At 39.8% G+C, this 27,344-nt stretch overlaps 1 protein-coding gene across 2 annotated transcripts in view; it reads left to right on the top strand.

Moving 5' to 3' along the window:
* Nucleotides 1–953: 953 nt before the first annotated feature.
* The window catches only part of ELMO1 (engulfment and cell motility 1), a 434,299-nt gene continuing 407,908 nt past the window's right edge, over nt 954–27,344 (top strand). For both annotated transcript variants that reach the window (XM_067562514.1, XM_067562513.1), the window contains exons 1-2: nt 954–1,187; nt 2,928–2,999. The gene's annotated coding sequence lies outside the window, so the exon portion shown is untranslated. The remainder of the gene's footprint in view (nt 1,188–2,927; nt 3,000–27,344) is intronic.

The raw sequence follows: 27,344 nt of genomic DNA, 5'->3' as shown, positions 1-27,344 counted from the left end.
TTGCACTTTTCATATCTGGTTTGTATCTTTATGTTTTAAAATGTTAGGTCTTAATTTAATAAAAAAACTAATACACTTTAAAACTAAAATTAGTCTAAAATTTGTACTAAACAGAGCTATTATCATCCTTATCTTACAACCATCAGGCCAGATTAGCCCTAATACAGTAAAAAACCCTAGCAGATGCCAAGAGGAAAGAAGTCTCAGTGAGGATTCTGACCTATTATGGCTTTTCTGGGACTCTGAGGTATTCCCACCCTGCAGCAGGAAGGGCAATACAGCTCCAGGCTTCCCTGTCCCACCCAAAGCAGTGCTCTCCATTCCCTGCCCCCAGCTTGCTCAACCTGATCACCTCTAACCACACAGATCCAGAACTTGCAAAACACTTTCATTCGGTGGGGTCTTTGGGAAAGAATGGACAGTGCTGTGGAGGCAGCTGAGTCATCCCTTCCCACATGGAAAGGGTAGGGGTCACGTGTGGAAGGGAACTTCCATGTGCTTGTTCTGGAAACATGACCTGGCCAGAGGTATCACTGTCAGTGTCATTCACAGTACAGATTATGGCCCTCGACCTGCAAGCATTTTAAGGAGTCAGTAATTTTACTCGGGTAAGTAGGGCCATGAACTAATTCACCCTGAATTATTTAGTCAGCTCTAGCACACCATTACCACTCAGAACTTCATAGTGACAGTGAGCCTGTATTTTTAGTGATTAAAAAAAAAAAAAGTATGCACAAAATGGAGATAGTCCATATAATCATCGGGTGGCAAACATGTAGATTGCAAAAGGCTTCAATGAATAAAACAAAGGCTGCACACCACTGTGTGTCCACCCCTATTTTGCAGGTGCTGCTCAATCCTCAGCATTCCTGAAGAGAGAACTTCGCAGATGAGCTTGGGGCTTCTTGCAGATGCAAATGGGGTGTGTGGCCAGCAGGAGGAAGGAAGAGGAAGTGAGAGCAGCACAGCACAGCAGAGCAGAGCAGAGAGTGTGTGTGTGTTTGAGTCTGAGGATGATGGGCTAGAGTCAGAGAAACACCAAAACAGCAGCGGTGAAAGCCCAACTTCAATGGTGGGAGAGGCGCCGAGGGCGGGGAAAGAAAGCGGCGCTCGCAGCAGCAAACTTCAGTCCGGCTCTGCTCTGGGCAGCTGCTGCTGGGGGCGAAGGTGGTGCCGGGGGTTTGAAGGTACCTTCCTTTCCGTTTCGGCGGGGTAAAGGAGAGCCGGCGCGCGGCGGGGAGGGGGGATGCAGAGCGGGCTGAGAAGGCTCTTGGGGAGAGGGGCTGCTGCTGGTGATGGAAGGGGGGCGCTGGCGAGGCGCCGCTGCAGGGGGTGGGTGCCCCTGGCAGTCCGGCAGGGGTGTGAAGGGGGGGATGGCGTGGGGCGCTGGCAGGTTACTGGGGGATGCTGGGGACCGTGCAGGGCGGTGCAAAGGGCAGCTGTGGGTGGGATACTGCCTGGGGCGGGGCGGGGCAGCCTGGCTGGCAGGCGGCTGCGGGAGAGCCCGCACCTGGCAAGGGGCGATGTGCTCTCCTCTCCCCCCCCCGCCTCGGGTTCCCGGCCGTGGAGCGCGGCCCCGGCTCGGCGGGGGCAGCTCGGCTGGGCGGGGGAGCGGCTGACAGTCACAGCGCGCTGAGGAAGAGGAAACGCAGCGAGCAGCCCTCGTGCTGCTCCGCGCGCCCGAGCTGCTGCTGCTGCCGCCGCCGCCGCTGCCCAGTGTGCGGCGGGGGTGCGGGCAGCCCTCCTGCCCTCTGCGGGCGGCTGCCCCCGCCTGCTCGGCGGCTCGCGCCCGCTCTGCCCGCGGCCGCATGACGCGCCCCTTTTCCTCTGCGGCCAGCCCCGGCCGCTGCTGCTGCGGGGGGGACCCTTCGCTCCTTTCCCCCGGTCCCTCTTTCCACACCGCCCTTCCACTCGCGGCCCCTGACACCGCCTGCTCCCGTCCCAGTGCGTCCCCTCCTCCTGGCCCCGCCGCCCCCAGTCACTCTCCAGAGCAGGGGTGTTAGTGTGTGTGTGTGTTGTTTGTGTAATCTACACACTGCTGGGGGGAGGGGGCGGTTCGTTGCCGATTGATGTGTCTCCTGCCACCCACAGATGATCCCTCCCTCCGCTGGTCCTGTTTTGTTCCAAAGTGCTGGGCCACACGGCAACTTGGTCGGATAGACAGTTGACCTCATAAACTGGGCTGGGAACATCTGTGTTAGCAATTGCATGTACGCTGCAAATGCACTCCGGCAAAAGCAGGCTGCCTGCAGAGCAGTGGGTATTTGTTAGTCACTTGAGCATGGAGCCGGAATGCAGATGGGTGATCATTCGGAAGGTTGGGACGGGCTCTTGGTTATGTTGTTGGTGGAGGATGGTTGAGCTGAGATTCTTTTCTTACTCTCCTTTTCCCCCAACCCCATCATGCATGTGAAGCCTGAAGATTAGGGGTTCTCTGCACACAAATTTTACTGGGCTAGTTTGTATCTGTTCCTAATCTGTACAAGATAAACTAAAATAAACTCGGTTTAAACCAAAGTAAGAGTTTCCACAGAGCCTCTTGCAGGGGTTGTCAGATGAGTTTAAAAAGAAACCTACAGTTAAAGCAGTGGAACTCTGTATGTAGTCCAGCCCTTAGTTCATTGTTATTAATTAGTCACCTTCTTCTGAGTTCATGCCTCTTCCCTTTGCCAAGAACTTTTTCTCAGTACTCAAGAGCTCTCAGTAAGGGTAGCCTTTTCTCAGATCTGTACCCATAGCTATAAAAATGATCTGAATGAGGATGCATTTTCATATAAACGTATTTGTACTGGAATGTGGGTGGGAATGATGCATAGCCCTGGCACACAATCCCTTAAACCAAGTGGTATGAAATCCAAGAAGTGAAGTGCTCCGTTTTTTGGCTTCAAACCCTTGCAAAGTTTATTTTGCATATCTTTCCTTTCCAGAACTAAGACAACTGTCCAGCTCTCCCCCTGTGAATGGTATAAAATAAATTTAGAAGTTCCTGAAAAATAACAGTAAGTACACTGCAGAAGAGCAGCATTTTATTATTATTTTTATAAGCCTACCTCTCAACCTGCCAAGGCTGAAATGTCGGACAAACACCCAAAAGAGAGAGTCAAAGATGATAAGAGTACAGGAAGTGTGCAATGTGTAAATTTCATTAGTATAAACTATATTGTCTATAATCTGAGTTTCATGATATAGCACAGTGGTTCTCGAGGGCCACAAATATCATTTTTAAAACCCTGAAGGGCCACCAGTCTATCAACTCATAAAAATGTATTGATGTATACACCATTAAGGACTTCAAATCACTACATATTTAAAGTAAAAATTTGGATGTTGTGCTAACTTTTACATTCACTATTTTATACCTACAAATTACTCACAGTATGTTACACACAGACACAGCACTAGTGTAGATGAGTGACTGTCACTACACATTCAACCACATGGCCTGATATCTAAGTCATGGTTGGTGGCCTGCATTTAGCAGGCCAAACCTGATTTTTAGAGTCCTGTCCCTCTCCTCAAACATGGTGGGTCCTGGCTGCTCTGCCAGCAGCCCTCCCCTGCAGCCAGACTGAAGGAGTTCAGCGAGGAGGCTGCCTCCTTGCTGATCTCCTGTCCCCCTGGCTGCAGCAGGGATATCGCACGCTGTCCTGTAGCCTGGGCCCTTAGGCAGTGGCTCCCTTCTGCAGCTAGCAGGAGTGGAGCGGCAGGCCGCTTTGTAAGATCCTGTGGGTCACTTTTGGCCCCCCGGCCACAGGTTGGGAACCACTGATACAGCATTTGTGATGTAAATATATTAAGGGACATTCTGAAGATTGTTCATAAGCATCTCATTTTTCTTTGGTCTTTGAACCTAGGTTGTCAGACTGTCCCTTATTAAAATCCTTATCAAGGGAAAAGTTGAGGAAGAACTAGAATTAAATCCTTTATTACTCATAATTTGGCAATTGGATTATCTGTCTTATCAGTGCATACATGAGAACATGCTCTTTCTAGATCATTCACTGTTCATGCTAATTGGCTTCTTTGCAGCTATATACCTGCTAGGTTGAGCCACCTATGTTGAATATTTCTCAATGCAGAAAAATACTGCTTTTTCATAAGACTCATTTAGTTCTGAGCCTTGAGTTCAACTTCTCCGTGGATCAGAAGTGTTCTGTTTTCCAAGCCACCCAGTTCCAGGATGGAAAAACTATTTAATTCTAGTGGTAGATCTAATAGCTGTAATCTGACAGTGTAAGTAATTAGGTAGGACAGAGAAAGAGGACTAGTGGTAATTTATTGGTAAACCTCCCTGTGGTATGGCATTAAGGAACCATGTGTGACAACACACATTTTAGGGAGTGATTAAATCATCTTGCAGCAACTTTTAAAATTCACTTGGGTTAGTTGGGTAATACTAAAGATTAGCATTATGTTGCTGCATTAACTGTATTATATAGGTAGTGTTGGTGGATACTGCAGTTAGTATAACCCTATGATCATCTTGTTTGATTTAGTAATCTAGAGATTCACCTAATTGTCAATTTCTCCAGGCAGTGAGGCTATGCATTTAAATGGATTAATGATTTTTTGGTAATCCTGTTGAGAATCACAGTGCAGCATTATACATTTTGTGTCTTCTCTGTAGGTTGTAGTTTAAGTAAGAATGTAGCTGAGTTTTCTTTATGAGGAGTAGAAAATAAATTGAGGATTTCTACCCTCTTGATCTTGAATTTGCCAGAAGTTGTTGTATTATGCTAGAAGAATATGATAGAATTAAAGCTGAATGGATTTTGATGGCTAACTAGGTGAGCTCTTCACTGATTTATACTAGAAAAATTGTGTTTTTATCTTGAAAGTACTTACAATTTAACAATATATTTTATAGATCATTATATATGGAGAATTTCTTTTAGAAATGCAGTAGATTCACGCAGAAAAAACAATTCTTCAACTATGATCTACTCAGTTCTGTTCTCTTCGCATTTAAGTGGATTGCATTGCGTTCGTTGCACTGACAGAGGTGTCTTGATTTTTTTTCCTTATTGTTAACTCTTACTTTTTCCGTTAAACACTGGTAGAGAGCACACAAGCACAACTAGAGGTTTAACTGTTACTGAAACGCTGCATGTATGACACTTCCTTATAGCAATGCCTTTCTGTGGCAAATTGCAGATCTACACTGCTGATGCTCCACCCTTCCTTCCGCTCTTTGTTTACTCGGCTAAGAGAAAATCTCTTTGATTATAAGGTTTGAGCTCACATATTTTCTTTGCCGTGAAGTTCAGTCTTTTGAGAGGTGTTTGGATGTGATCTCACGCTTTCCATGCTGACACAGACAATGCCTGAACATTCAAATATTGTGTCTTTTGTTAAATTTAGTGGATTAATTTAGTGCATGTGAAAGTGAGAGACTGATGTCCTTGGCTATAAATGTGACAAGTGCAAACTTTCCCATGCAGCTCTTCCAGTCCTCGCTCACTCAACACTGACATGCAATATGTACTTCCTGTTACTCCAGAGTTGGGCTTCACCTCTTTTGAGTATATTGCCAGTCATAACACTAAAGTCTTTTGTAGTTCTGTGACTTGGGTAAGGAGCCACTTGAGATTATGATGAGGCCATCAAACCCAATGTCCTCCCTAAATTATGACCCTATTATCACTTGAATTCAGGTCTCCACTAGTAGATAAATTGGAGAGGGTTTAGAGAAGAGCCACAAGAATGATTAAAGGATTAGACTCAAGCAGCTCAATCTGTTTAGTTTGACAAAGAGAAAGTTAAGGGGTGGCTTGATCACAATCTGTAAGTATCTATATGGGGAACAGAAATTTGACAATAATTATCAAATTTGATAATAGAAGGTACTTCAATCTAGCAGACCAAAGTACAACAAGATCCTGAAGTCAGACAAAGTCAGACTAGAAATAGGGCACTTTAAAAAAAAAAAAAAAAAAACCAAAAAAAACAAAAAACAGTGAGGGTAATTAAACATTGGAACCAAAATAGTAGTAGATTCTCCATCACTGACAAATTTAAAATCAAGATTGGATGTTTTTAAAAGATATGCTCTAGTTCTTCAGACAGAAATTAATTTAGGGAAATCCTATGTCTTGTATTATACTGAAGGTCAGACCAAATTATCACAATTATCTCTTTTGGCCTTATAAATCTCTGAATTATAGTCGATGAATCTTTTTGTCTGTCTTAAATTCATGTGTGCTATATCTCCTTATCAAATTTTATATATATATATATATAAAAAAGCAAGCCATCCCTGTAAAAGGTGATGAATTTTAAGAATCCTGGAGACTGAAATCTGCTGTTCATCCACAAAAAAGTCCATGACAATGCAAGCTTCTTCACATTGCCCTGCCAATGTACCTCAGCCCTGTTCTGCAGGGACTACTTGTAGGGGGGAGAGTAGTTCCAGTCTCCAGGCCTGTTCTATCCTTCTCTTTTTAAACAAGAAGACATCCAGTGGGATGCCATTTACAGTTGTGGGTTTTATGATGTGGACACTTGTCCACTAGAAATTGAATTAAGACCACTTAGTCATTTCAGAAGGGGCACCAAATCACCATCTAGTGGTAATATTGACTTTTATATGCTCTATATTTTTAAAAACTTTCTGCCTTGAATAAGCTTGTGAGAAAGGTTCTTGTATTCGTGGCAGAAGATGAACATGGCAGGCACACGTTATTAAACTTGTGTCAGTTTAACTGGGCAACTGTTTAAAAGATCCTGGATAATTTTCCTATGCGTGAGTCAGTTAATCCGTTTTCCTATTATTTTTCCATACATAAGTCTTAGTAACTAACTTGAACTTGCAGAAGCTAATATATTGGTAGGAGTTCAATAATATGGGTCAAAAAAGTGGTATCTGTATGTTGTTTTACTTAAAAGAAAGCAATCTCTAGTCATATTGTGTCACAGGCTTGCCTTTAATAGACAAATGAAAGAAAATTCACAGTTAGGACTGTGAATTGGTCTCTTATTCAGCTTGTTGTATCAAACTATTGCATGGGTCTTTGCTGTATGCATTCTTTCTTATCACAAGTTTTGCAAGATACAAAAGGGTGATTTATGGCTAGGTTGGCACCCTTAATGTTAAATTTCTTGTTTTGTTTCCATTTACTATTAAGAACAGTATTAACAGGGACTGAACTGAATGCTACAGGGAATTGGTAATGTGTTTTTACCTCTCTCACTGGTTCAAGTCTAGCCCAGGTCAATAGTAAAAAATACTGTTTTTTAGTGTTTTCTATAGAAATAGTGTTTTCTATAGTGCCCACCACTGTAGTATACAAGTATTAAGACATTGATTCCTGAAACTGTGGTGTGTAAATCACCATTGGTTTGTAAAGCACTTACCGATGGACCATGGGGAGGTGGATAGTCACATGGTGTTTGCTCCTTCTCCTTGCTCCCATCTCCCAAAAGGCATTAAAAATCAGCTAAAAATGTATTAAATATTTTCTGGTATCAATTTTCCATGTAAACAACTACTGCAGTGGAAATAGGGATGTTATTGATGACCAGTGGAGAAAAAAGAGGTCTCTGCAATTTAACTGTGAATGAGAGAGAGTGCCTCATCTACACCTCCAATCTGCTAAGTTGTAGTCCATACTGTGAAGAAGTTTGGGAACTTATGCTCTTAAGCCATTATCTTAGAATGGTCATTTGGCATACGTACAATGAGTTAGTTTCTGTCCAGTTCTAGTGGACAAACTGGTGGTGGTGTGAGTTTCCTTTGGAGTTGTCTAGTTGGTAAGGGAGAAGACTGTATGTGTGTGTGTGTATTACACATACTAGTGTACACTTCTTGTCAGTTCTTAGAATACAAGGAAACTGTTTTGCTTTATGGTGCTCTTGCTCTGTTCAAATTACAGTATGTAACACTAATTTCCACATCTAGTTGCTGGCAGTTTCAGCAGACAGGTAAAGGACTTAATGGAGATGGAAAATGAGTTACTCCCTCACTCTAGATGTGTTGAGACACTTTCGCAGCTCTGCCTCATCTTCATTTTGTCCTCTTACTTCTTATTCCTTATTGTTTTTACCTTTAGCTGTACTAGTGAATTCATTCTCACAACTTCCGTTTTTACCCTTTTGCATTCATCTTCATTCTCTGCTCCCTGGAGCTCTTTTCTTATCCCAGTTTACTAGACTAACACGCTGTTCTTTCAAATTCCATATCTAATCTCACTTCTTTGAAGCCTGGAAAAGCTAACCCACATCAGTTAAAACACTCTAAGACTAAACCTTGATTCTTGCCTGTCCATTTTAAAATGTGGGCTCTTCGATTCAGGGACTTAATCTTCCAAAGGTCTGATCCAACTGTCAGTGCTCAACAAATAATAGTGGTACAGGAAAGCTGCGTGTGGCACACATGTTGTCCCTACAATTTAGCCACAGATTCGAAAATCCTTATCCAACAGTCTTCAGCACTAAATTCTCTAAAAAAAGAAAAACTAAATTGTCACTGAAGGGAGGCACATGCAGCCTTCTTTGAAAAGAAGGATGGTACAGTAGGCAAAAGTATGGTCCCTAATTCACCAATGACACAAGTTGTAGCAACAGTGGAAGGCCTAGTAGATAGGAGGCTAAGGTGTTTTTACCACCACATCATCCAGCACTGCTCAGATGAACTTTAGATTACGATGTGTGGATTTAAAAAAAAAAAAATCATGAAACTGATTGGTCTACACTACAGCTTCCACTATTGCTAGCACTGGTGGAGCTGCGCAAGTAGAAACTGGTGGTGAAATAAGGAGTCCATTGTTTTGCCAGTGTACAGGCAGCCTAAGGGTACATCTATACAGCCCATGGCAGTGAGCCTCCCAGCTTGGGTCAAGAGACTCAGACTTGTGAAGCTCCCGTAAGTGCTCTAAAAATAGCTCTGTAGACAGTGCCTTGAAGTTGCAGCTTGGGCTGGAGCTTGGGCTCTGAAGCCCATCCCCCTCCCTTAGTGTGGCATGAGGTGGGAGAAGGTAAAGCAGGGAAAACAATATGTGGAAATCACCTGTCTAACGTAGGGGGAAAGAATTCTCTCTCTCTCTCTCTCTCTGTGTGCGTTTTGTACAACATCTGATACACGGTGATTAAAAAGCTTCTGTTTTAAAGAACTTGCCAATTTTTTTTATTTGGTGTGAAACAAAGAGTGTGTGAAATCACTGCTCTACCTCTCACTCCAAACACACAATCATTTGTTACCACGCTTCTCCAGCCCTCCCAACCCTACAGTGCTAATAGAAAAAATACATTAGGATGCAGAGATTGTATCAAGCTTCATGCTTTTGTGCATTAAAATAGGCTGACTATAAATTCTTGGAAAACATTTTTTTAAAAATCACTAATATTGAATCTTTATTGCTTGTAATTAAGGGATACTAAATTTTGGTAAATATTGCTTCCTTCTCCTCATTCCCATACCCCCTATTATTGTTTATTTGTGTTACCATAATGCCTAGGAGCCCCAGTCATGGACCACTGCCTCATTGTGCTGGGTGCTCTACAAACAGAATGCGCAGATAGCCCATGTTCCACAGAGCTGTCAATCGTAGGGATGGTCTACACTAGAAAATTAGATCGACCCAGCTACATCACTCAGGGATGTGAAAAATCCATTACCCCACAGTGACGTCATTAAGATGGTCTAAGTCCCCATGTAGACAATTCTCAGTCAATGGATCTTCCGTCAACCTAGCTATTGCCTCTTGGGGAGGTGGATTAACTACCTTGACGCGCAAATTCCTCCGTTGCTGTGTAAGTGTCTACACTGAAACGCTACAGCGGTGTAGCTGCAGCTGTCGCTGGAGCTTTTTAAGTGTAGACATAAAGTAAGTATAAGATCAGAGACAAAGATGGATAGAGACAAATGGGGGAATACAACAGAGCAATGAGACTGTATTGATCAGCATGATAGGCAGTGGTATCAGCGCATCAATGGCCTACCTGTTGTCAAGTTTATTGTAGGCATCACAGGAAAGGAGAGTTTTTAAGAAGTGATTTGAAGAAGGAGATGTGAAAAAATGAAAACAAAAGCAAGACAATCTCCCTATATTATTCTCTCCTCCTCCCCCTTGCCATGCCTGCATCACCAGATACAGGCTTTTATATTGCCTTCTACAATGCAGATGTTCATTGATCAAGTATTTTGTTTGGGTTTTCTCCTCTACACCCCCATAAAAAAATCCATGTGCCTGGCCAATGGATTTTCATCGAGGGTAGTTAAAAAATGGCTTCCAAATCCCTTCAGATTCTTCTAATTTATTTTTGATAGTTTACCTTTTCATATGCAGCTGATTCTATCAGATTGACAATCTGCTCCATCTTGGATAGCCCTGCTATTTCTTTGCCATCATTTAAATTGATTTAGAATTGACCGACTGCATTTTTCTAGAAGATGATTTAGTTTTGAGTAGTTTCCGAATTAGATAATTTCATTAGGTATTTGCAAGAGATTCTTTTATTGTTTTTGTGTTAGCTGCAGACTTTTCACAAATGTGTAGTTGCCTATGTACTTTTAAGGGCTACAACTCAAATTATTATTTCACAGACATCATTTAGCTGTCACTTTAATACAGACATGTTAAGCCATAATTTTTCTTCTTATGCTTGTTTTAATTACAAGGGAGACTTGAACAGTGTTTCTAAGAGAAAACTTTTTAGGTTATTGAAGCATGATGGTTTCTAACTCTTTAAAAAAACAATGGGTGCCTGTTTTGGGTAGATGATCTCATTTCCTAGAATCTTTTGCATACATTGTTGAAGTTGCAAATATTGAACAAAAATATTCTCTCCAGACCTATTTTTAAATTTGTGAAATTTACAAAATGTCCTTTCCATCAAATAAATCTGACATTTTAAAATTAGATAAAGCAAAACAATGCAAAAGATGTCAACAGGCCAATAAAGCAACACTGACCACCTGAATAATCACATGCCAGCCTTAATTTTTTTTACTTCGTTTTTGCAAGGAATACCCAAGATTACTGAAACTGAAAGCGTTTAGAGGTGTGTTTTTCAATTGTACATGTGACAATGCTTTGTCTGTTTCACTCTTCCCAGGTATAATCAGTTAGACCCTGATACTGCCATCAGTTACAAAAATACTTAAAGTTAAGCATGTGAGTATTCCCATTCACTGTATTCACATGCTGAAAGTTAAATGCATCTGTAAAGTGTTTGCTGGTTTGGGGCCTAAGTTAGTTTCCCTGACGTTGCCTTGATCTTTCACAAAAGGAGAAACACAAGGACTGTGAAATAAGAAAATGTAATTGTAAAAACCTCCACAAAAGTTGGTAGGAGATTTTGGGGGTTTGTGTATGCATTTGTGCGTGCATGTGTTTGTTTGTGTGTAAGGTGGTGGGGTGAGAAGAGGTGTGTTACCAGAAACTGCTATTTGTTTTAAGAAACTGATTAGATGTCAAGTTGGCAGTAGCCGTTTACTTACTGTTGTGGATGATGAAGACTCCAGTCTAGATATTCTGGTATTTAGTTTGTATCTAAAGTGAAAAATATTATTCCTTCTCCAAATATTCTGCATCTACAATTCACACCAGAAAAAATGAGCAGGGTTCGTGGGGTGCTGGATTCTAGTTAGGATCATAAAATTAACCATAGTCAATTCTACCAATGTTGTTATAATGTCCATATTGAGGATAATTCTTTAAAATGTCATTCCATGTTTTGAGATATACTCAAATATATTGCTCTTAAATGCCGTAGCAATAAGGAATTCATAAATACTAAAATCCTCTATCTTCTGGTTAGGCAGTGCTGTATTAAGGTGGTGGGATGCCTTATATATATCTCCACTCACAGAAAGGAAGAGAGAAATGGTCATGATACAGGCTGACATAGGCTTGGTCTACACTTACCTCGGCGATTCGGCAGCAGTCGATGGGAGTTACGCAAAGTACGCAAAGAACTTGTGTAACTCCCATTGACTTCTCTGCTTCTCTTCTGTGTGCTGTCTTCGCTGCACTGCGCCGACGGGAACTGTGTTCCTGTCAACGCAGCACTACGCCACTTGAGGAGGTGGTTTTAGTACATCGACTTCTGGATCGACTGAGCGGGTCTTCACTGACTGCTCAGTCGATCCAGATAAGTCGATCTGATGGCAGCGACTTTGCCGCCGTCAGTGTAGACGTAGCCATAGTGCAATTTTTACTCCTAGTATTGTCACATATATTTGTTACATTCCAATAGCATCTTTACCATCACTTAGTTTTTTGAAATACAGTCAGACATTAGTTTTCATAGCAACAGTCGAGGCTTCTGCTGGAAATTGAAACCTGATAAGTTTGGCTTAGAGCTTCTAAAACAATTTATCCAAATGTCCAAGCACTGAGCCAAACCAGGGTTTCTTAAAAACCTCTTTCAACCCCCAAACATAAGTACTAGTCTCTTTATTCTGGAAATGAAATTCAATATGTAATTCAGCCAGTAGGCATTCAAAATGCTATACTTTCCCCCTCCTCTCAGTTTTCTATTTTTGCTTTCCCCCTCTTCATATGCCAGGTCACACAACTGTTGTCTAACTATGCCCCCTGTGGTACAAGTGCATTCCACATATTAACCTTCCCCCCCATATGAACAGCCAGATGGAGGTCCTTCCTTACTTCCTAGGCTCACAAAATTCAGGATCTAGTTGTGGGGTCTAGTTCTGACCTGTGCCTTTATGTGGATCTTCTTTGATAATTCTCTGTCCTATACATATACATCTTTCTTGTTGCTGTAAATCTTGCCTTCCTGGAAAGTCTGAAGATTAGAACTGACAACTTATTAGTCAGCAAAGGACAGCATGTTTTCCCATTACTAACAGCAGTCGTTACAGCACTGTAGAAGTTTGTGCAAAAATTACAAAATCCTCAAAATCTAAGTTTTCCCCACTTCGTTTCAGATTCTCAAAAATGACCCATGCTTGTTACAAAACCTGTAAAATTTTGTGGTTCTTATCTTTATATTGATTGTGTGTGTATGCATACAAAAAGCCAAGAAAAAGATACCTGAGTGAAATTGGGCCTCTTTTCACTGAAAGATTGTCCTAGTTTAGAGCAAAGAGGACAAATTTCTTTTTAAAAATTCAGGAAATTTGGAATTTTACTTGCTTTTAATGTGAGAATCATTTTTTGTGGAAATTTCAGTGGAAACTAAAATTTCTGAGTTATGAAATAATGAAAATTAACATGTGAAACTTTGAAAGAACAAAATGTATCATTTTCACACAGCTGTGCTGCAGAGCAGTATAAAAAATATAAGAACGGCCATACTGGATCAGACCAATGGTCAGTCTAGCTCAGTATTCTGTCTTCTGACAGTGGCTGGTGCCAGATGCTTCAGAGAGAATGAACAGACATGGGCAATTATTGAATGATCCATTCATTCCCTCTTGTCCAGTCCCAGCTTCTGGCAGTCAGACGTTTAGGGACAATCAGAGCATGGGATTACGTGCTTGACAGTTTTGGCTAATGCCCATTGATGTACCTATCCTTCATGAACTTATCTAATTCTTTTTTGAACACAGTTATACTTTTGGCCTTTACAGCTTTCCCTGGCAATAAGTTCCACAGGTTGACTATGCATTGTGTGAAGAAGTACTTCCTTATGTTTAGTTTAAACCTGCTGCCTATTAATTTCATTGGTTGACTCCTGGTTCTTGTGTATTGTGAGGGGCTAAATAACACTTCCCTATTCACTTGCTCCACACCATTTATGATTTGATAGACAGCTATCATATCCTCCCTTAGTCATCTCTTTTCCCAGCTGAATCCTCCCAGTCTTTTTAATCTCTCCTTTTATGGAAGTTATTCCATACTCCTAATCATTTCTGTTGCCTCTCTCTGTACTTTTTCCAGTTCTAATATATCTTTTTTTGAGATGGGGCGACCAGAATGGCACACAGTATTCCACAGTGTGGGTATATCATGGATTTATGTAGTTGTATTTTGATATTATCTGTTTTTATTATCTGTGCCTCTTCTAATGGTTCCTAACATTCCGTTAGCTTTTTTGACTTCTGCTGCACACTGAGTGGATGTTTTCAGAGAACTATCCACGATGATGCCAAGATAAAAATTTAAGTGGTAACAGCTAATTTAGACCCCATCATTTTATATGTATAGTTGGGATTATGTTTTCCAATGTGCTTTACTTTGCGTTTATCCACATTACATTTCATCTGTCATTTTGTTGCCCAGTCATCCAGTTTTGTCAAATCCCTTTGTAACTCTTTGCATTCAGTTTTGGATTTAACTATCTTGAGTACTTTTGTATTGGCTGCAAACTTTGCCACCCCACTGTTTAGCCCTTTTACAGATCATTTATGAACATGTTGAACAGTATTTGTTCCAGTACAGATCCTTGGGGGACCTCTTTCCAGTGTGAAAATTGACCATTTATTCCTACCCTTTATTTCCTATCTTTTAACCAGTTACTATCCATGAGAGGATCTTCTGTCTTATCCCATGACTGCTTTGTTTGCTTAAGAGCCTATGCTGAGATACCTTCTCAAAGACTTTCTGAAAGTCCAAGCATACTATATCCACTGGATCACCCTTGTCCACGTGATTGTTTACACCCTCAGAGAGCTCTAATAGATTGATGAAGCATGATTTTCTTTTACAAAAGCCATATTGACTCTTCTCCAGCATATCATATTCATCTGTGTGTCTGATAATTCTGTTTTTTACTATAGTTTCATCCAGTTTGCCTGGTACTGAAGTTAGGCTTACCATCCTTTAATTACCAGTATCGCCTCTGGAACCTTTTTAAAAAATTGGCATTGCATTAGCTATCCTCAGTCATTTGATATAGAAGCTGATTTAAATGATCGGTACATACCACAGTTAATAGTTCTGTAATTTCATAGTTGAGTCCCTTCAGAATTCTTGGGTGAATACCATCTGGTCCTGGTGACTTATTACTGTTTAATTTATCCCAAAACCTCCTTTGTTAACATCTCAGTCTGAGACATTTCCTTAGAGTCGTCACCTAAAAAGGACAGCTCAGGTGTGGGAATTTCCCTCACATCCTCTGCAGTGAAGACCATGCAAAGAATTCATTTAGCTTCTCCACAACGGCCTTGTCTTTCTTGAGTGCTCCTTTAGCACCTCAATTATCCAGTGGCCCCATGGATTGTTTGTCAGACTTCCTGCTTCTGATGCAATTAAAAAATGTTTGCTGTTACTTTTTGTTTTGTTGGGGTTTTTTGTTGTTGTTTTTTTCTTTTTTTGCTAGTTGCTCTTCATATTCTCTTTTGGCCTGCCTAATTATACTTTTACACTGGACTTGCTAGAGTTTGTGCCTTTCTGTTTCCTTCCATAGGTTTGACCTCCAACTTCTAAGGCTAACCAACTCTTTTAATCAGTTGTTTAGTCATGATGGCTTTTTTTTGTCTTTTTTTTTTTTTTAATTTGTGGTATACATTTAGTTTGAGCCTCTATTGTGGTGTTGGTGTTACCCCAAGACCTCTTTCACTTGGTTCCCCAACAACTCAGTTTGACTCCAGAGTCATTCCTAAGGTTCCTTTTTTTGCCATGCAGCAAAACTGCACTGAATTGATCAGACTCAAGTGTAGTGAGTGGGTATAGCAAACCTTTTCCTTTATATACATTTATACAGTACATTGCATTCACTATACATTGCATCACACGTTTTGGGATGGCTCATTCACTTTGTAGCAATCCTTGTACAGCACATACTGTCCGTGCATGACTTATTCTTTACCTCATCTTACGTTCCATTCTTATTTTATCTTGTTATTGTTATCTTGTCCACTGTAAATGATTCCCTGGGTGTTCCCACTTACTTTAGCTACTACATTCTATTTTCATCCTGCTGACCCATTTACTTTCCTAATCGTGTCTCCCAAGAAATGAGATCTCACCCATGTCCAATTACTCGTGTCAACCAAGGCCTAAGTTCCACTGCTTTTATTTTCTTTTTTATATTCACATTATTTGTATTTGCATTCTATTCCCGTCTTTTTGGGCTTTTTAAGTTTATTTTAATTTTTCTATTTATACAATTTTATTATATGGATTTATTTATTTTTTTGGGAATATTTATTTTACATTATAGTTGAATCAAACTTGGATAAAATTTTAATGGTTGGATGTATTATGTTTTTGAATGGTTAATGCACTATTTAAAGTAGATTTATTAATTATAATTAATAACTTGTTCAAAGAAAATAGAATTTGGATGGCATTTTTGAATAGTTGTTGAATGGTTGGATTTTATTTATTATATTTACTGATTTTGATTTTTGTGTGTGCTAAGTTGGTTTTTGCTTTTAAAGCACATAGCTATTTGAAAAAGAAAACAACTTGTGGCCTTTTTGAGATTTTATAGCATTTTAATTAAGTAGTATTTTTTTATTTTTTGTATGTTTTATAGGAATGCATATTTTATAATTTAGTTTTAATTTTATTTTAATTGTTATATATTATGTAATATTTTAATACTTATTTTTATTAATATTTGTTTTAGTTGCTTTTATTGACTGATTTTGTTTTTTATTATTTTGGTTTTGTCTTTTTCATTTATTTTATTTTGTTTAATATTAATAATTTAATTTAAAAAAATGTTAAACTTTATGAAAGCATCAGGACACTTGAAGAGCTAACTAACAAAGTTAAGACTGCCAAGAGATGTTGGCTGCTCCATAAAGAATGTCTGTATCAGTTTTCGAAGCTTGAATAAAAGATTTGGATGGATTTTTAGTGGAATTCTTTAAAAGCTAATGTATTTTACATATTTATTTTACATTTTTTAAAAATAGGTAGTGTTTTTGAAATTTTGCAGTTCCTTGAAATGTTGTAAGCAGCTTATTATGAGAGACTAAATAAATATTTTAAACTTGCTAGGCTTACCTTTTTGCTAGCTGAGGTTTTGTACTTCTTTTTTTTTTTTTTAAATGGTTTTACACTTTGGAATATTTTTGTTTAAAATGCAAGTTATGAGCAGATGACTCATTTAAGTTGCTTATATTTAAAACTGCAATTTTTATTTTTATATTTAAGGTTTGAACATGTTTTTTTTACAGGCGAGATAACTTTTTTGACCTGGGCTTTGATAACTGCTGTATTTTAGCAACATTTGGTTTTATTGCTGTTTTAACTTCCTTATTTTCCTTCTGTGTCTCAGCTATCTCAGGGTTTAGTAAGCTGATTGCTACACTGGACAAGCAGTATTATTTTAAATTTACTAGGTGTCTCCTCCTCCTCCTTCTAAGAACCTGTTGTTTAAGCTGATCAGCGCTCCTTGCATTGCTCTTAATTATTTTTCTGCACATTTCTATCCATATTCCATTTTTACTAGTACATTTGGAAGCAGTTAAGCTATATGTATATCCCTATTTTCTTTTTAATGACTTTAACTAAATTGTTTATAGTTAAATAATTTAAATCAGATTGTTGTTGCACCTGTAGCAGCCAGCACAATTCATTATTTACAGACACATTTACTAGGGAGGGCCCATTTCCTTCAGAATGACTGTAAAGGCTTTTGAGTTGGGGGGAAGAGGAGAAAGGCATAGTGGTATTAGTTGTCACTACTGACCTACCTTTTCCATAATTTGTTTGATTACTAAGCATGTTACCGTTATGACTACATTGACTTATACTACCATAACTAGGTGTTAAACCAAACATTTTAAAAACACTTTAATGTCTTTTTAAATACTTCTTTACTTTCAATGCCCTTGACTGTTTATTTAGTCCCCTCTGAGCTCTACAGTGTTAATTTGTGCAAAAGCTCCTTTTAACTGCACATACCTTTTTCTTAAATCACACACTTCAGTTCTTCATTGTTTAATAAGAGACTTCCCAAGACCCCATTAAATTCTAGGACTGTAACTTTCTGTTTTATTTCCCAGAGTAGCACATTTCTCAGCCAGCTTTTTCTCAGCAGCTCTTAGCTTTTTTTTATGTATTTTGCACTTACTTCTTAACGTAGTACACTTTGCCTGTAAAGCTGTACTCACTAAATACAGTCCTTGAAGGATGGCTGCTTTTTACTTTGTGTCTATTACTATTTCCATCAATGCATTCACCCTGAGCTTTCAGGAATCTTTTCCATTTAGTTTGTTCTCTACTACAACTTTGATTTGCTTTTTGTGCTTTTGCATTCATTACTTAAGGTTGCTCATTTTGTTTGTAAAATTTTAGCCATCAGAAATAATCTGTGAAACTGCTGCCTTGCTTTTGGCTTATTTTGCCTTCAGGTTAAAAAAAACAACTTGCATGGTATTTTTTTATGGTTGCCAGTGGGTACTATTTTTTGGAACATAAGAATGGCCATAGTGGGGTCAGACCAATGGTCCATCTAGCCCAGTATCCTGTCTTCCAACAGTGCCCAGAGAAAATTTTAGTGGCATGCAACAGACCTTTGCTGTGCTTTGCCATTTATTTATTTATTTATGGCATTTAATAAACCTCTGCTGTGCTCTGCCAAGCATTTTTTCATCTAATAATACTCTCTGGAGTTCCTTTTTCACCTGATCCTAGTCTCCCCTTAATACTTTCCTGGGGACTCCATAGGTCCACCCTTAGATTTAACCCACTTCTCCAGTGTGGTATTAACTTCCTCATATTTAAATCCTTCCAATGCCATTGTTAAATTGCTGGGTTGCAATCCTAGAGAGTAAAACTACACATACTGTATAATAAACTCTCAGTTACTTACTCCAGATGAATGGAATCTGAGTCCTGGCACTGCATCTTCCTTTATATACACTTACACATTACATTACATTTACTGTACATTGCATCACATGTTTTGGAATTGGCTTGGTCACTTTGTAGGAACCAATCCCTGAATGGTACACACTGTCCATGCACGACTTACTCTTTACCTCATCTTACATTTCAGGCTTATCTTATCCATTGTTATCTTGTCCATTGTAAATGGTTCTCTGTGTGTTCCCTCTTATCTTAGTACAAACATTCTGTTTCCAGCCTGCTGTTCCATTTCAGTCTGTTTTTCTTTTTGTGTCTTTGGATGTATTGTGAATCGTTCCTCTTGTAAACGTTTCTGACTTGTGACTTCTTATGTTTTTACTGTCCAGCTTGCTAAAACCAACTTTTTCTTCAGCTTCCTTAGGAGTTTAGCTTGTTGGAAAACTATTTTGGAGTATCAAGAATAGCTGCATTGGTATATGATGATAATGCATTCTGAAGGGTAGAGGTTTCAGTGACTCCATCCATCCTGCAGTCTAGAATGAGCCAGAGAATACATATATGGAAGGGGGGGGAATATTTAACAAGAAAAAAAAAAAAGGGGGGGACGACACAAAAGAGAACTTATATTCAGAGGGAGAGAAAAAAAACCCAGCTCTGGGTAATTTTAAATCCAAGTGTGTGCTACAGTTGGAACTTCAAGTTCTATAATTTAAAAATAAATATATAAATAAAATGATCTTGGGTCATTTTATGGTAGAATCCTACAAAATTTTAAGTTGCTTTCTTGGCCCATATGCCATAGGGATCAAAAAAGCATTCCTTCATATATTCTCCTTTTGCATCATTTGAGTTACAAACACTGACAAGGTAAAATCTTCATTTAAAGTATATTTTATGGTGAGTAAAGAAAAATCAAGAAGCTGTAATTTTTCTTCCTGAAAAAAGATCTATTTGCATTATGCATCCTTGGTTTTCTTCATGCCCACAAATTATGGAGAAAATGTTAATTTAAAACTCATCTAAATAATAGTAATAATGCCTTTATCTGCCAGTTTTTTTGTAGCAATATGTGTGGATTCAAACTGAAACCAATATTTCTTAAGACCCTTTGTGATTTTTCCATTTGTTTCAGTTTGTAGAATAGCTACATCACTTTAGAGAGAGCATGTCTTGCTAGCTTGTAAGTTTATTTATTTCAGTGCACAATTAATATAAAGGAAAAGTGTTTGTTTATTCTGGCCTTTAGGCACCTTTGTAATTAAAAATACAGTGGCATAAGGGATAAAACCAGCACCTAAAATCAGAAAACCAGCAACTCCCTCATCTTAAAACCAGAAAATAAGGAATTAAATAATTAGAGCTGAATATCAAGCCTGAGCAGTGTCCCAGCCCCCCATCCTTCATTGACAGCTACCAGACGTCATCATGGGCCTCCATCCTCAAAAGTCTAGAGACAGGCCTTAGAGTGATGCCCTGAAGGTCACCATGCATCAGCTATTGCTGACCATGGTTCATGAAAGAGGGTGAAATCCAAAGTCAAGGGCCTTTTATGGAGAATGCCTTTTTGGTAGCTGCCTTTCTTTTATACCAAAGGGGTTCTAGCTGTGGCAGAATAACGTAAAGAGAGAGGCAGTTTCCCAGACAGGCAGGTCTCAAGCTATTTAGTGCTTCATAGATGAAAACCAGCACCTTTAACTTTCCGGGAAACTGGATGATAGGCAGTTCAGATCTCAGAGTACTGGTTTCATGTGCTTGCAGTGATGTACGTTGTGCTCACTGAATGGGCTAATGCATTATGCTCAAAGTTCAAGTTCTGGGTTAATTTAAAGTATAACCTTCATTGCAGTAGTGTAATCTTTAAGTGACAAAGACATGGATTGTTGGTAGAAAGGTCAGCATCTGAAAGACACAGTTGCAGTCTCTGGGATGGATAGAGACTGAGGGGTGGGAAGTAAGTCATCCTCACCAGTGCTGCTGTGTAATGCTTCAGCAGTAATGGGGCTAGAGAGAAGGGAGAGGAATCCAACAATTCTCCAGACTGAGAATTCTAGTAACAAACGGTAGGCAGAAATCCTAAATTAAAGGGGCAGATATAATCCTTGCTGCATCTTCCAATTGCTTCCCCCTGTCTGCCACAGTTCTGATTGCTTCCACCAGTCTTATTCAGAGTGAGCCCAGTAATCCTGATTTATGGATGAACATCTGCCAAGCACTGGGTAAAGCATTAAATGGCACTGACCAAGTCTGATGAGAGAAATCAAGCTATGTCATTAGCACACTGAAAACACTGTATATGTATAGCCCACGTCTCCTAACTGAGCATCTCAACAGCTCCACGTACATGCTGGACAAGAGGGGAGACAACATTTAGAAAATGCTCTGGAATTCCGCACGAGAGAGATGTTAGGACTAAAAAGCTTTTGTTCAAAGGCTACATGCTGGGACCTATCAGAGAGGTAAGAGCAAAGCCACTGAAGATCTGCCTGTCCATGTAGGGGTCACCAGAGAATCATCACCTCATGAACCATAGGAGTGAAAGCAGCTGATAGATTTAACAGGATCAGCATGGACACTTGATCTTGATCTGTTGTCTGAAGAAGATCATCTACCAATGGCTGGGTCTGTTTGATACTAATAAAAGTCAAAATGATCTGAGGAAGCCAGAAACTTTGACTCACCATGTTCTTCTCAATGATCTTAAACCAGAAATTGGAGATTAAATATTAGGAGATAGTTGGCCAAATTGCAAACATTGAGAGAGATTTTTGCAAGCAGTTTGTACAACAGCTTTCTTAAGAGAAGCTGGCAACCTGCCCTCCCTAAGAGAGCTATGGGCAATATGCCCCAACAGTGGACACAGATCTTCTCTGCTGGTCTTCACCAACCAGAAGGGACATGGGTCCAAAGTACAAATTGTAACATGAAATTCCCGATACCTACAGTACCCAATGAGCAAAATTGGCCTAATCTCAAGCAGAGAAGACCTATAATTTGTTCTCTTCAGACACTGACCTACATTAACAAAAGCAGATGGCTCAGTCTGAAACTGCCTGACTTTATGTGCAAAATAATATGACATTTTCTCACAATGGGGTGGACTCTTATCTACCCCTGAATGAAGACAGCTTGGATCAGCCAGGAGGTTCAGGACTCAGAATAAACGAATCCCCTGATTATGACTTGGGGAAAACCATGTCTACTCCAGCACAACTACAGGGTAAGATTTCAAAAATTGTTTTGATGTAATCTGTTATGTTCAGCACATGATGTCTGCCCCCAGCATCTAGCAATCTTCCCTTCTCCTACAGTTGTCACAGGTCATACTACAGTGGTGCATGATGGTGAAATCAGGTAGGAGGACTGCTCAGAGACATGTTATCAATAGCTGAAAACAAAAGGTTATTATAAAATTTTACTGAACCATTGATGGAATTGCGTGTCAGAAGAATATTTAGCCCCAGAGCCCTTTGGAAACACTGAGATTCCATTAACTTCCAAGGGCAGGCATCAAAACGGGTCTGTCACACTGTCAGGAGAGGTGCTAAAAGAATCAGATGACAATGCATTATACAGCAGAGTTAGCTACAAAATTATTGGTTTGTATCTTGGACTACAGCATTCCATTTTGCAACCAAAAATTCTTCTTAGTTGAAGGATATGAAACAGCAACATGATATAATTGATGAACATTCATTCTTCAGGTTCTCCATGTTTTTTGTATTAATAAAACTTTAATATTTGGGGGCGGGACAAACAGCTGTATTCGGAGCTCAAAAAAGTGGCCTCATTTTTAAAAAATGAGGCAGTGTTTATCTCTGATCCCCTCCCCCTGGTTGTGTTTATAGTTTATTTTGTTTCATAGCATAAGTTGGATGTGTGTTAGATTGATATTCTACAGTGGAAGTCTGTAATATTTTTATATGGTGCTTTTCACCCCCAAAGGATTCCAAAATATTTCACACTCTATATACTGTGTGTTATGCTGTTGAGAGTGGCTCATGTGTTCTGTAAGTAGCTATGTGTTCTGTACGTAGATTTCACCAACCAAATATCAAATATGAACTCCTCAAGCACTACAACAGCCTTAACATGGAGTAACAGACAGTCATCTTCAGTACTCCAGACTGTGTTGCCACCTAGGCAAGATTGCCTTTGTGATAGATGGTCATTTACCCCATGTCAGTTGTACCTTAGTTGTCTCAACAAAGATAATGCTCGTAGCCAATCCTATTATGCTAACTCAAGATTTATTAATTAAGAAAAAGAAAGGAGTTTACAAGGTTAAAGCAGGTAAATATGCACACACATGAGTTATAGTTTTAGGTTCTAAAAAGTGATAATAATTGCTATATATGTAAGCTCTATAGGTCCTTTAGGGATAACCCAAACTAAGCAGCTTGGGGATCCCTTGCTTATGCTTAGAAATACTGTCCTCTCTGAATTCCTTATCAACCTAACATCTATTTTAACAATGCTAACAGGTGAGTCAGACTGGTTTCCAGCTATGCATTTGTCAGTGTTCAGTGAGGCCTAAGGGCTTTGGCATGAGCATCACGCTATATTAAACAAAACAAATGTTAATCCTGGGTTGCAGTGCAGTGGGATCTGGGACATCATAATCTTTTCTTTTTCTTAGAGCCAAATTCTCCATTCAGTCCAATGGAGTTACATCAGCAGCGAATCTGGCTCTTAGAATAGGAAGTAACAGGATTCTCAGATGCTGTGCACACTAAATGTTTTTTTTAATAGTGACCACTACAGGTATGGCATCAAAATGGTATACAGTCTCCTATTTGGGAAGAGGAGCAATGCTAGGTGACTATATAGTGCTTAAGAGTGTTTGATTGGGAAAATTTGGTCAAAGACATGAGTAAACCCCCAAATCTTGTGGAAAGTGTCATGGGTTCTTTAATAACCACAAAGAACAGAAGTACCTTAGTCTTAAGGTCTCATGGAGAAATGCAAGCAATTAATGGCAGTTCAGGAGACACACACATGATAATTTCAAAGGGACATTGCTTTTGCTATTTGCAGAACAATACTGATACCATAAGGAAACAAGTTATCTGTTTGAATATCAATGTATCACTAAAATGGAATAATTTTTTTCATCAAGGGGAGTTGTGTCTTTGATTCTTTGCTTTTAACGTAAATATGTGTTCATTTTAGAAAAGGCAGCTTCCTTATTACTATCTTTGTACACAATGAGCTTGGTTGCTGAAATATTTGCATAATATAGTATGTCTTTCTGCAGTCATTTTTTACTTGACAAAAGTACTCATCATCTTTTTGCAGCTGCCAATGGCATTTGTTGTACTGCTGTCACAAGGATAGCAAGATTACATTGGGATGAATTACCACAAGAGATCACAAGCATTTGCCCTCAGCATTTGTTTCTGCAGGAATAGGACAGATTGGAAGATTATTTGAGATCTGTAGGTTCCACCACATAATATTTTCTCCCTTCTTCTCTGCAGTGCACTTATAAGTATGTAGGAGGAGCAGGTGCTCATTGCTGGCTAATTGCCACTGAGTCTGTTACCTGCCCTTTTGTAGGGGGATTTGTTTTCATTTCAAAAGGGCTGATGCCAAGATTTTTGTCTACCCCCTTTGTGAAATCATCCTCCTTGTCTTCCTACCTCCTCAGACAACAAAGGATAATTCTCACTCTGTCATGTTGTTAAAACTGGACTTCCAGAAGGCTGCCTCTGGTCTTTTCAATGGGAAATTATGCTTTTGAAGGTGCTGATTGGTTTAGGGTAGATGTGGGGGATGGGGCCAACTGGCAGTGAAGGACAAATTGGTAGTGTAAGGGAGGATTTGAAAAACTAAATGCTGTTTAAAACCATGACTGAGGTGAAGGGGGATGAGGGAGGAGGGAAACTAGAAAGAAGAGTGAAAGGGGAGAGTAGAATCAGTACATTTAGTATAGGTCCACTTTGCAAAGTGTGCCTGGAAGTATGAAATCCTGGGGGGTTTATGTTTATTATCACCCAGGCACTTTCACATTACCTTTGTTCAGCTGACAAGTAAAAAGATGTTTTCCCTAACAACCAGCTGTGCAAACTCAGTCCAGTACCTGAAAGTCAAGCTAGAGTCCTTTTGGCTCAAATAGCCTCTCTAACAACTGACCTGATTGTGCTGTATTATGGGTGTAGTATACAGCTATAATTAAGGAAAAGATCATTTACGTGTATGGGTTGTTCCATTGGGTGCAACACAGGACTTATATCCAGGGGCACTAAGGCAGCTTTATGACACCTGTGCACCCTCCCAATGTTAGGCTGTTTTGGAAGGTGAAGAGGCCTCTGGTGTAACTTAGTGCCATGGGCCTGGGTAAGTTAAGGCAGGCTGCTCTATCAGCCATAGCACTTCCCAGAATCTCCACAGTGGTGGGCACCGTTACTCCACCCCTGATATTCCCTTGCTGCCTCCTAACCCAGGGTTTGTGAGAGAGTCCTTGGAAGTCAGCATTATGCCTGTCCTCCATGGCACCATAGGGGAATCTTCCGCTAGTCAGCTTCTTAGCTTTTAAAGCCCCTTTTACATCATTCTGGCCCTTTTAACTGGTGTAAAGCTGGAATGAGGGTGGGGAATCTTGCCCATTGAATTCAAGTTAAGCATACACTTAAATCTTGGCAGAAATAGAGTTTTCATAATTCCCTTGATGTTGCGCAAGCCAAAAATATAACTCTGTTCACTACAGTACAAACTGTTTGCTCTTTGCAACGGGAATAAATAGCGGAGAAAACTATATGCCTTGAAATATATACAGGGATCAGATCTGTTGAGTGTGAAGGTGCTATTTTACAGTTTTCTGTCCATAACTACTCTTCGGTATGTAGAAGAATCAAGGTGTCTTTTTTTTTTTTTTTTTAATTTACGTTCACACACTTCATTGGTTAAATTCAGTGAATCTATTCTTGTTTTTCTTTTTATAGTTTTAATGGAAGGGGTGAGCAGTTCAATTTGGGCTTGATGCTGAGCACCTGCAACTCTGTGGGAGTTTAAATCAGTTGCAGTTGTAAGATCCTTAGTACATCTGTAGACCAGGTTGTTTAGCATGAGGTTCTGAAGATTGTGGGACTGAGGGTTTTAAACCAAGCATTAGAGGAAAAAAGGCAACTTTTTTCTCAATCTTCTCACCTGGCATTCTAGGTATCTAGTACAATGTGTGGGTTACCAAAGCTAGTGCTGGATTACCAACTGTTTATTTAAATAATCCCCTGGACTGCTATGCCATAGTAGTAGTTAACTTCCAAAGGGGCATGCATTATATGGCAATAATTTTGTGTCCCAGGTATGTTTTGAGGCATATAACCAAAGTCTGACTACTCACAAATACTGCAATCATTCTTGCTAACACTCCTGTGGCATGCAGTTATTGGAGCATAATTCACTGGATTGTGTTGCTGCTTTCAGTAAATGTTGTTTTGTACCTGTGGAAAAAATCTGAAGAAGCAAATTTTTCTATTTTATGGATTGATAATGTATTATTTTAAAAGAAAATATGTATTTTCAAGATTGTGGGTAGAAGAGGGGTTGTTTGTGAATAAAGTGAAATAGGTCTGTGCTTTTTTGAATCCCATGTACTCTTTTGATTTTTTTCCCTAGTTTAGAAATGGAATTGCATGAGCATAAGAGAGGATACAATTTGGCCCTCTATCTGCAAGGTCTATACAGATGCGGAAACCCCCGTGTGAACACTCTTGTTTTGGTATGAGTGTCTTTTTTCAGTTTAGCTTATGTTACTTGCTGAGGTGTTTAAGGTGAAATGAAAAAAAAAACCACTTTTTAGAAGTCTATTCGTGCAGGGGATAGGCCAGTATAACTGGTATAAATTTATCATGTAGACAAGGAAAAAGAACAGATGCATAAGAAGCTGTTTACTGTTATATTTCATGTTATTTCTAAAGCATTGTATAAATGTTGCTGGTGTATACAAAGTTAATAGAAGTTCCTAGTTTCATTTGACTCATTTACAGGCTCAGCTCTTCTGTTCCAGTCCAGTTGGGCCAATTAAAAGAACGAGGCAGCACCTGGGGGCAATAAGAAGTCTGTCAGGAGTCACAACAGACTGAGTCAGTTAGGTGTTAGACAGGAGAAGGGTAGAAGATGGGAGCTGTCAGAGACGGAAGGTGGTTCCTGGGTAGAAAGCTGAAGGCAGGAGAGTAGAAAGAGGGTGTTCTGGCTGGTGTGGTCCCTAAGCCAGAGAGAGGCCCGAGGAGGGCTAAAGGCAGGAGAAGGAGGAGGAGCAGCAGCAGGTAGGTGCCTGCTGGTTTTAAACCAGAGCCAAGGACCAGAGAGGGCAGGGAAGGAAGCAGGAGCAGTGGAGAGGTTTACCTACTGATGTCTCTTTGCTGGAGAGCTGGACCCTGAAAAACAGTGGGAGGGCCAGAGGAAATGAAGGATGTTCCCAACAGAGAGGCTGTGGAGGTTCCCACTGGGAAGATCAAGATTCTCCTCTACAAGGAAGAGCTTGGATGGCTGTCCTGGCAGAGGGATGGAAGAGGAGAGATGAGGAGCCTCGCTGTGATGGAAGACGCTGGGATATGGTAGTAACAAGTGCTCTGGGTTGATAGGGACTGTTTGGAGCTTTTGTTATGGACTATTCTGACTATATTGTTGTAATAAACTGGCCCCCAGACTGGGTATTGTTTAAGGAGAGCCTGA

Source organism: Emydura macquarii, unplaced genomic scaffold, assembly GCF_026122565.2.
Source record: "Emydura macquarii macquarii isolate MOO-44397 ecotype Brisbane River unplaced genomic scaffold, CSIRO-AGI_Emac_v2 contig_2432, whole genome shotgun sequence".
In the NCBI taxonomy this organism is placed as follows: domain Eukaryota; kingdom Metazoa; phylum Chordata; order Testudines; family Chelidae; genus Emydura; species Emydura macquarii.
The sequence above is the reverse complement of the archived record's forward strand: the minus strand, read 5'-3'. Positions and strand labels throughout refer to the sequence as shown.